Genomic DNA, 9,531 nt, shown 5'->3' with positions numbered 1-9,531 from the left:
CCGCCGCTGTTAGGCCGGAGGCGGGGCCCTAGCCGAGGGCGGGACCGATGATGCAGAGGGGAGGCACCGACGGTGAGGAGCCGGGGGCCTCGGGGAGAGAAACGAGATCGGAGCCGAGGGGCGGGGCCGGAAGGAGAGGCGGGGCCAGAGAAGAGAAAGACAGGAGAGACAGCTCTTAACGTGTGAGTTGTATGCATGTTGATGTGTGATGAAGCAGCAGCTAGAGCCAAGCCCTGGAGTCACACAGACTGGCCAGAATTCCAGTTCAGCACCTTCCAGTGACCCTGGAAAAGTTGCTTAACCTCTCTGAGCCTCGGTTTCATTCGGAAAATACAGGTAATAAAAATCACTTCCTCGAAGAGTTGTTGAGAGGATCACATTAGGTAACTGATGTAAGGCATGGTGCAGGCGCCTGGCCAGTACAGGTGAGTAACTGGAATGGTGTCCGTGTGCTGGGCGTATATGTACATTTGGAAGTCCTGAGTGTTGTGTTGTGTGCTTGGTGCCAGACTGAGGTTGGGAAGGGGAATGCAGTGTGCTATGGTCGCTAGGGGCACTCTGGTGGCGTAATGCCTAAGGCATTTGGCTGCTAACCAGAAGGCTGGCGGTTCAAACCCACCAGCCACTCCTCAGAAGGCAGACTGGGGCAATCTACTTCTGTAGAAATACCCCTCGGAAACCCAAGGAGGGGTCACTATGAGTGGGAATTGACTCGATGGCAGTGAGTTGTTTTTTTTTTTCCTTTTTCTTTTTTAACCCTTGCTAGGGCCTTTGTCTGCACAGTCTCCATCCAGCACTACAGCTACCCTGAAAAGTAGATACAGGCAGAAAAGAGGCAGAGATGGAGCAGTCAGAGGCGAGAGAGAACCAGAGATGGGGAGGCACAGGGGTGCCTACAGAGATTCAAGGAGGGAGGTACCTTTCAGCTAAATAACAGATTAGCTTATAAAATAAAGAATATTGCCAGTGAGTATAAACAATCATCTATATGAGACCAAATGGTCAATGATTACTTTAAAGCAAAGATGAAAAGGTAAGGTGACAGAGGGGAAGAAAAAGGAGGAGGGCGGGATTAAGAGTGACAAATGCCAGTCGCAGCAGTTGGCCACTGGCCTGATCAAGCAAAGTTTCAGGCTGTCTTGGCAGCCACTATCTCAGGACAGTGGTCAAGGTGGAAATGAGGCTGCTGAAGGGTGGAGAGGTAGCGGAGTTAGGCATCCTCAGCTACTTTTTCCAGAAGTCAAAGAGGAAAGGAAGAAGGAGCCTGGAGGTTAATAGCAGGGTCAAGAGAGGCATTTTAAACACTTTTGTAGAAAGGGTGAGTAAGCAGGACCCTTCGACACACACATCTAACGCATTGCAGAGGCCTGCTGCAGCCTTGGCCCTTAGCCTTCACAGAGGTCAGCATTGCTGTTAGCAGCCCTGGCAGTGCCAAAAACCTCCCCACAATCAGTCCCACACCCACTGGGCTTCAGTTTTCCCACCTGTAAAATGAGGGGGCAGGACCAGATTGCACATTCCACAAGCATATCTTGCATACCATCTCTGTGGCTATGCCAAACCTCAGATGGCTATGCACAGTGGGGGCTCAGAAAGTTACATATACTGGGCATGCACCTGGGCAGCCTGAGCACGTCAGGCAGTTACTTGTCTGGGCACAAGGAAAGCCTTGACAAAAACAGGCGGGAAACAATTTTGCAGTTTATATTAAGAGCATTACAAATGTTCATGCCCTTTGACCAGCTAATCCCACTCCTAGGAATGCATCATAAGGAAACAATCAGAGCTGTGGATGAAGATTTCTATACAAGGATGTTTATGGAAGCACTGATTACACTGCCAAACCGAATCAACTCAAGTGCCCACAATGGACCAAATGATGAGATAAATCAGAGGACTCTAGGCGCCTATGAACTATAAGAGAAACAGACTCATGACACAGGGCAAAGGTTCAGCTATGACTGGGAAGTAAGTATATATATATAAGACTAGAGGGATCTACTTCATAAAAGTAATGTGGTCATTTCTGAATGGGGGTATTTTTTTCCTTTTCCTTCTCTGAATTTTCTGATTTTTCTAAAGTAAGTATTTCAGAGTCAGAAATATATAATAAATGCAGGATCCTTAAAGGCCAGATGGTGGATTTGGTTTGGGACGGAGGTGCCTGGAAGGCCTCCATACCCTGCTGCCCAGAAGGGGAAGGTGGGCAGCAGCTCATGCAGAGAAAAAAGTCCTCAAAGGGCAATAAGGGGGGTGACTCAGACACTGACCCTTTGGCTCCAAACTTCTCCTCCCACCTCTTCTTCCAGGGCCAAGCTCAGTGCCTCTTGGAATTCGGAACACATAGAGTGAACTGGGTAGTTGCCTGCCTCTGTCTGTCTCTTTATCTCTTTCTCAGAGGGAAGGGCCTGGGATGTAAGGCGATGTCCATTTTACAGCCAGGAAAGGGGCCCATAAGGCCAAGTGCCTCTTAAGGGTACATAGGAGTATATCCAGTGTCACCAACTCTCTGGTCCAGAGGTGTACAAGGGGTAGGGTGGCCTAAAGGAAGTTGGAAAGGGGCTGGACAGTGGGGGAATTAACCATCATTATTAACCATCACTACCCCTCCCCAAACATGGCCAGCCTGGCTGCATCCCATCCGACTGCTTCTTCTCGTTGTTGTTGTTGTTATGTGCCGACTGCTTAGATGTCATTTATTTGGGGAGAGGTCCCATCAAGTACTTAACCAGTCTCTTTGGTTGGTGTGTTTTTACAAAGTCCTCCTCCCTGCCTTGTTTGCCTCCACTTTGGGGCTCCCCCACCCCTGCCCAGCTGCACACACCCACATACTAGGGCCCTAACTTCCCGGTGGCAGCATAGCACGGAGGGCAGGCTCTGGCTTAAAATGCCTCAGCTTCAATTCCAGCTCTGCCCACTTCTTACTCTGCAACGCCCCTAGGCAAGCCACCTCATCTCCAAGTAACAGTTTTCTCCTTCAGTAAAGTGAGAATAATAATGAGAACTAATGAGATGGCACAGATGAAGTACCTCACACAAGGACATGGTGGTGCCTGGGGCCCTGCCTGACATTGGGCAGGCAGGCGATGCTGCCTCAAGGTCATTTGCAACAGAAGCTGGATTTCTGGGCATCTCCTGTGTGCAAGCCTTCATGCCCCTTATCGCAAATCCTCCCCTAGCTGTACCATCACCTGGTAGAAGGGTACAGTGCCATCTAGGCCAAAAACCAAGCCTGGATCCAACCACCAGTTTGGGAGAGATCCAGAGGAGAGAGGAACATAGTAAACATACCATGAAGATGCAATCAGCAAATCTCAGACTGTGGGAATCTCTGTAGGGCAAACCACCCAGTTTCTCCAACAAATTTCAGAGGGAAGAATAAAGAAGGAAAGGGTAAGTATAGACTAAAAGAAAGGTAAGAGACATCAACTAAATGCAATGTGTGGACCTTGGATCATGATCTAAACAAGTCAGCAGTTCAAAAAATAAACTAAGAGATAATACTGTGCACTTGCCCCTACCACCCTCTTTCTGTCATCTTTCCATGCCGCCACCATGGTGCACATGAAGAGCATTAATAATGCCAAGAAGACAGACAAATGACAGGTTCTTAAAGGGCCATGTTCCAAAGTCATCATTTGGTTTCTAACTAGGATGAGGAAACACGGTTCCATTGATGAATTCAGCTGGGAAAGTTGTTGTGAACTTCATAAGCATGATTGGAGGTGCAACTCAAAGATCTAGAAAAATGGCAAAGTAGTCTGCTCCTGTCGCATCAGTTTGGTTTCATTGCACTGATGGTCTCAGCTGGCATCATGGACCATGAGGCAGCAAGATGAAAACACACAGGAGGGAAAATCCCGAGATTCTTTTTCTAGGACATACAATAAAATGCCTCAAAGGGAAAATTGGGGGAAAAAAACAAACAAAGAGGCAAATAGGTCTATTAAACCCTGTTGGATATTTAACAATATGACAAATTATTTTTTAGGTGGGATAATGAATGGTATTGCAGTTACCAGTAGAGTTACACACTGAGTTATTTACAGATAGAATGACACCCCTGGGATCTATATAAAACATTGTCTGCTGGGGGAAGGTGGCCAGTAGGGGTGGTAAGAGATGAAACAAGAGTGACCTGCATTGATGATCTTTAAATCTGGGAATGGTGGCATACAAATTCTTTATGCCATTTTCTCTACTTTTGCGTATATTTGGAATTTTCCATAATAATAGTCATAAAAAAGAGACAGTTTGAGACTTGCCCTCTGATGCTCCTGAGGTCTCTGGCAGCCTCAGGGAGGGTCACAAACTTCAGACCAGGGGCCATGGCAGTTAACACCTGGTCAGCTTCACCACTTCCCCATGCTGTTGAGTTCCTGGCTCCAGGCCCACAGTGGTCGCTCATAGCATCCTTTTGACCAAAGGGGCTGGGAGCTTCACTTTGGGGGCTCAGGCAATGGGCAGCTAAGAAACCGAGTCCCACTGCCTGGACTGGCTGTCAGAGGAGGTTGGGGGACTGGAGGGTGGAGGCAGTCTCACTGAAGGGGTCAAGTCTGAAGATCAAGGCCAATGATAACTCCTGCCCTTGGAGGGCCTGCTGGGAGGAACAAAGGAAACAATTCTTTGGAAAGCTCCGGAGAGCACAAAGCACTATATGAAGTAGAGGATTATTCCCAAGTGCTGTCTCTCCTCTCCTTCCTCATCCTGCTCACATCTCACCTCTACTCACTCAGCCTTCCTAGGCCCCAACCTCTCCCTGGGGACTGTATCTCCCCTTTCTCGGGGGTTCCAATAAGCCACCAAAAACAACACTATACAGAAAGTCCCACACATGGCTGCTCCTTTTGAACAAACTGTGAGGGGCAGGCTGCAAATGGATGGCCAGGGATGAGGACCAGGCCAAAGCCAACCCACACGTGTGTTATGTTTGGCTTGCAAAGTGTTTTCACATTTTTGAGCCAACAGTAAAAGGTCAGCTGACTTCATATAGAAATCCACACTTCCAGTTTCTTCAGTAAGTTCAGAAGACCTGGCCACATGGGGTCCACATTCCCCCATGTGAAGAGAGGCTAGTTGGAGCTGACTGATGGCTGCCCCCACTAGCCTGGGCATATATGCTCACAGGTGTGCACAGACCCCACTGGGCACCTTCTGGTTTACATCCACTCTGTCTCTGAGAAGCACCCCTGCGCAGCCACCTTCAGTTTAGGGAAAAGGCACACGAGCTCAGGCCCAGCCCCTGTGGTTCCTTTTCCTCCCCACCACCATCCCAGCATTAGGCCCCCAGCCTCATTGATCCTTCAATGGCCTCCCAGGGCCTTCAGCAGAAGACCAACTGTGTGGTGTGGCCCTAGCTAGCATCCAGATGCTTCTCTCACCATACCTAGTGTGAGACCCTCTCCATGCCATCCCCACTCTGGGCCTTTGCTCGTGCCATCCCTTCTGCCTAACCTGTGCTTCCCACCTGCCCTCCACCCCTTTGCCAGGTACATGATAGGTGATTCATAAATGCTGTTCTAATGGACATTCAAATCAAGATGTAGCCCAGGGCCCTGCTGGGAATGGAGGTGGGTACAGCTTGGAAGATGTCTGCCATGCACACAGCAGCCCGGAGCCAGCACTGGGCAGAGGCTCTGTCTAGGCTATAACACCTTGGCAATTACCTCTTCCAACCTGGGTCTGGGGAGGCCACTGAGGGAGCTGACAGCAGAGTGAGGAATAGCAGCCATGTTCCCAACTCAGGCCAGGCCCCTTTCACCTTTCCCGGGGCAGGTAGAGGGCACCATTTGTCTTTCTGTTGTGGCTTATATTAGAGCCCAAGGAGGACAGAGAGAAGGTGTGGCCTGGCTTGGGTCCCCAGTCATTTCCTGACACTGAAGTCACCATTCCTGGCCTATCTGGGTCCTGGGGTGGCCCTCTGTGGGCGGGTGAGCACACACCGTGGCAGGAGGTGACGCATTCCCTCTAGCTGGGTTCCTGGGAAGCTCCAGGGGCCTCCTCCTCTGTGGAGGGCAGGGGAATTCCCATGGGCTGGAGGCTGAGCTGAGAGCTGGCCAATAGGTGGGAAATAAAGCACCCAGAGCTCCAAGAGACTACATTGGGCATAGGGATGTGACATCATCGTCCATCCCAAATCTCTGACCTCACAGGGCATTACTGTCTCAAGGCAACCAGAACAAGATGTGCCAAAGCCTGAAGCCAGGACTGGGATCCAGAGGGTTCCAGCTCAGCCAGAAACTCACTGTGGGGCCTTGCTGTCCTCCCTGTAAAGGGTGCTCATGACCCCTGACTCTCCTTTGTGTGGTCATGAAAGCACTTAGAAGAGCAAACACATGGTCCATGCATCAGCATAGTAAGTGCCATCCCTGGAGTGGGTACTGGGACTGCTCTGACAACTGTCCCCTTCTCCAAGGCCCATCACCCACAAGGGGTCACCCACACCCCTGAGGGCCACCAATTCAACACATGACAGCCCAAGGTCAGGGGGAAATGGAAGAGAGAAGAAGAGGAGCAGAGGGGGACAAAAACAGACTGAAATGGAGACTGACATTCTGAAACTGAGACGGAAGCAGAGAAAGTGACAGACAGAAGTGGCAAATAAGGGAAACAGTTGAAAGAGATGGAGACAGAGGGTCCCATCCCTCGCCAAGGCTGGGCTGGCAGCGGTGCAGGGCAGAGGCGGGAGTGCTGGCACACACGGGCTCTCCATCTGTAGGAAGGAAGGCCAATGGCCCGACAAGTTCCACAATCTCAGCCCCAAGCCTGTCCCCCAGCCCTGGGGCCCTGATTGGGAGGCAGCCAGCAAAGTTCCACATCTGTGCTCGGCGGGAGACACCAGCCCTGCCTGGAAAGGCCCATCACGCCGCAGGGGCCCACAGCCCCAGAGACTCCTGGCTCTCCCCCTGGTCTTGCCTCCCCTGGTGGATGATCAGCTAAGCTCCTCTTAAGCATTCAGAAAAATGCTGGCTGAAAACCATGACAGCAGCATGGGATCTGGAAGCATTCAGCTCGGAGCGGGTTGTTCTTTTCTGTAAGTTTGGGAAACTCTCTCTTAAGATTTAGAGTCTATATTCAGGTTCAAGTTCCTACACTGCCCCTTCCTAGCCTCAGTTTCTCCATCAGTAAGATGGGGACAATAATAATAATACCGCCTGCCCTTCAGACTTCTCAAGGAGTCAAAAAACCCGCTGATATGGAGTCAATTCCGACTCAGCAATCCTACAGGACAGAGTAGAACCGCCCCTATTGGATTTCTAAGACTGTAAATCTTTACAGTCGCACACTGCCTCATCTTTCTTCTGTGAAGCGACTGGTAGGTCTGAACCATCGATCTATTAGTTAGCAGCTGTATACTTTAACCACTGTACCGTCAGAGCACCTTTTCTCAAGGAAAGTGGATGACAAAACAACACACAAAGGCCCTCTGTAATGGGAGAAGCATCATACGAACAAAACCCCTTATGACAGCCCACAGCCATTCCCCACAAACTAACCCAGGCTGGGGGCAGGTACAGAGACCAGCATAGTGGGTACTCTCACCCCATCAACAGAGCAACCCTCACCTTCTCTCTCACATCAGAATGGGAGATGGAGTTACCGGGACAACTGCCGGCAAACTCCTTCAACAAGTTCTGTCAGGGAAGGAGGGGAGGAAAGTCGCGGGAAACCAACTCCCAAGCCTTAGGCTCTGGCTATGACCCACCCAGCCTCTCCTGGCAGAAGGACTGTTGCCCTGGAAACTCACCTCTGTTGTTGGGGCTAGCAAAGGTGCCAGCAAAGGTGGTGGGCTTCGGAGAGTGGCATGGCGGGCGACGGCCCATCGCCTGGCAGTCACCACCGAGACAGACGCAAAGAACACCCAGCCCTTCCTCCCCCTGGCCACAGCAGGCCTGATGCCAGCTGGGCCTGCTTCCCTGGCCATGGTGGGGCAGGATCTGGTGGGGAACTAGGGTCCCCAGGAGGCCCTTTGTCAGTCTGCCAGTCTGCCCGTCCACCCCAGCGGTGTCAAGTACCCAAGTGCCTAGACTTGGTGTCACCTGCATGGCTGTCATACCTGCTCCTGTGACGAGTAGGGTCAGGAATTCCTGCTGGTAGTAGGCCTTGGGCTAGCCAAAGATGGAAGACAGGGCTTTGTCCTGAGTGGGACCAGTGGCTCAGGTCTGCTTCTCTTGAGGTGGGCCTGGTTCTTTCTTCCAGTGCCTTAAGACCTCATCCACTCCCTACCCCATCCAGCCTGGGCAGGGCTAGAGATCACCTGCAGAGCTGGAAGGGTAAGCTGGTGCAAGTGGCAGTCCAGCCAATGCCACGCAAAACACACACTGAGATCCCATGGGTGCAGCCACAGAGTCCCCAGGTGGTGTAAACCCAGCCCAGTGGGGTGGGAGGAGAGCAGGAGACCCCACTTACTCCAAACCACCACTACATTCCAGAAACCTTCCTGCCCACGATAGCCCTCAGCTCCAGACACACAGAGAACAGGACCTCAGAGCTCCTCTAGCATTTGCACCCTGACATGGGATTTCATTTTAAACTGAAGGGACAGACGTTTTATTTCACCAAGCAAGGTAGTAAAAAATAAAAAACTAAACAAACCCACCACCATTACCGTCATTTCAGAAAAAACACTGAAAGTAACTAGGAAAGGCATACTGTAAGAAAAAAAAGAATTGTTAAGTGAATATATAAAGCTTTAAGAAAAACTTACTACCTTGTTCTCATTTTTCTCATTATACGGCAACCAGACACACCCATTTTACAAATGGAAAAACTGAGTCCCAGAGAGAGCAGGGAGTTGCCCAAGACTTCACAGGGAGAATACCAGCCCAGAGCCTGTCCAGCAGTTCTGCAAGGCCCATGGACTCTCCTTTAGTCAGAATTCAGAGCCCAGAGCCCAGAGATCCCATGGCAAAGTCAGAGCCGACAGGCTCAGTTGCTTCCTTACCCTCCTAGGACCATGGTCAGATGGGCGTCCTGACCCTGGCTGAGAGTAGAGAGCAGTGAGCTGGGTGTGCAGGACCTCAGAGTAGGCAGAGAAGAGAGGGAGGTGGGCAGGGGCTTCAGAGCTGCCCCATAGGCACATCAGGCCCCAGGGCCCTGGTAGGGGTGGCCTGAGCCCAGCATCATGCCCTGGCCTTGAGTCCCACCAGCAGCACCTTGTTGCTGCCTTTGCCTTGCCTTTTGGAGTGTTTCACATCCTCTTCCGGTGGCTTTGTGAGGTGCAGGGGGCCAGCTGAACTGAGACCTGGTTCCTGTCCCTGCTCAGCACTAGCTCCCTGTGGGTCTTGCAGGTTCCTCCTCTCTCTGGGCTTCAGTTTCCTGCTCTGCTGTACCAGAGGAGGGCTGGGTGAGGTATCTGGAGGTTTTCAAACTCAAATCCAAACCCTTGTCTCCTCAATCCCCTACCTCCTCGCCTTCACTCCCCACCCCCAGCTGCACCCAGAGCTTTCTTTTCGACCTGGAACTTTCACCCAGTGGGTTCCTCCTGCTGGAGAGTTTTTTCATGAAAGAAAGGATTGCAGGGACATGAGT

This window comes from Orycteropus afer, unplaced genomic scaffold (genome assembly GCF_000298275.1).
Source record: "Orycteropus afer afer isolate SDZICR_OR568_19922 unplaced genomic scaffold, OryAfe1.0 scaffold00123, whole genome shotgun sequence".
NCBI lineage: Eukaryota > Metazoa > Chordata > Mammalia > Tubulidentata > Orycteropodidae > Orycteropus > Orycteropus afer.
The sequence above is the reverse complement of the archived record's forward strand: the minus strand, read 5'-3'. Positions refer to the sequence as shown.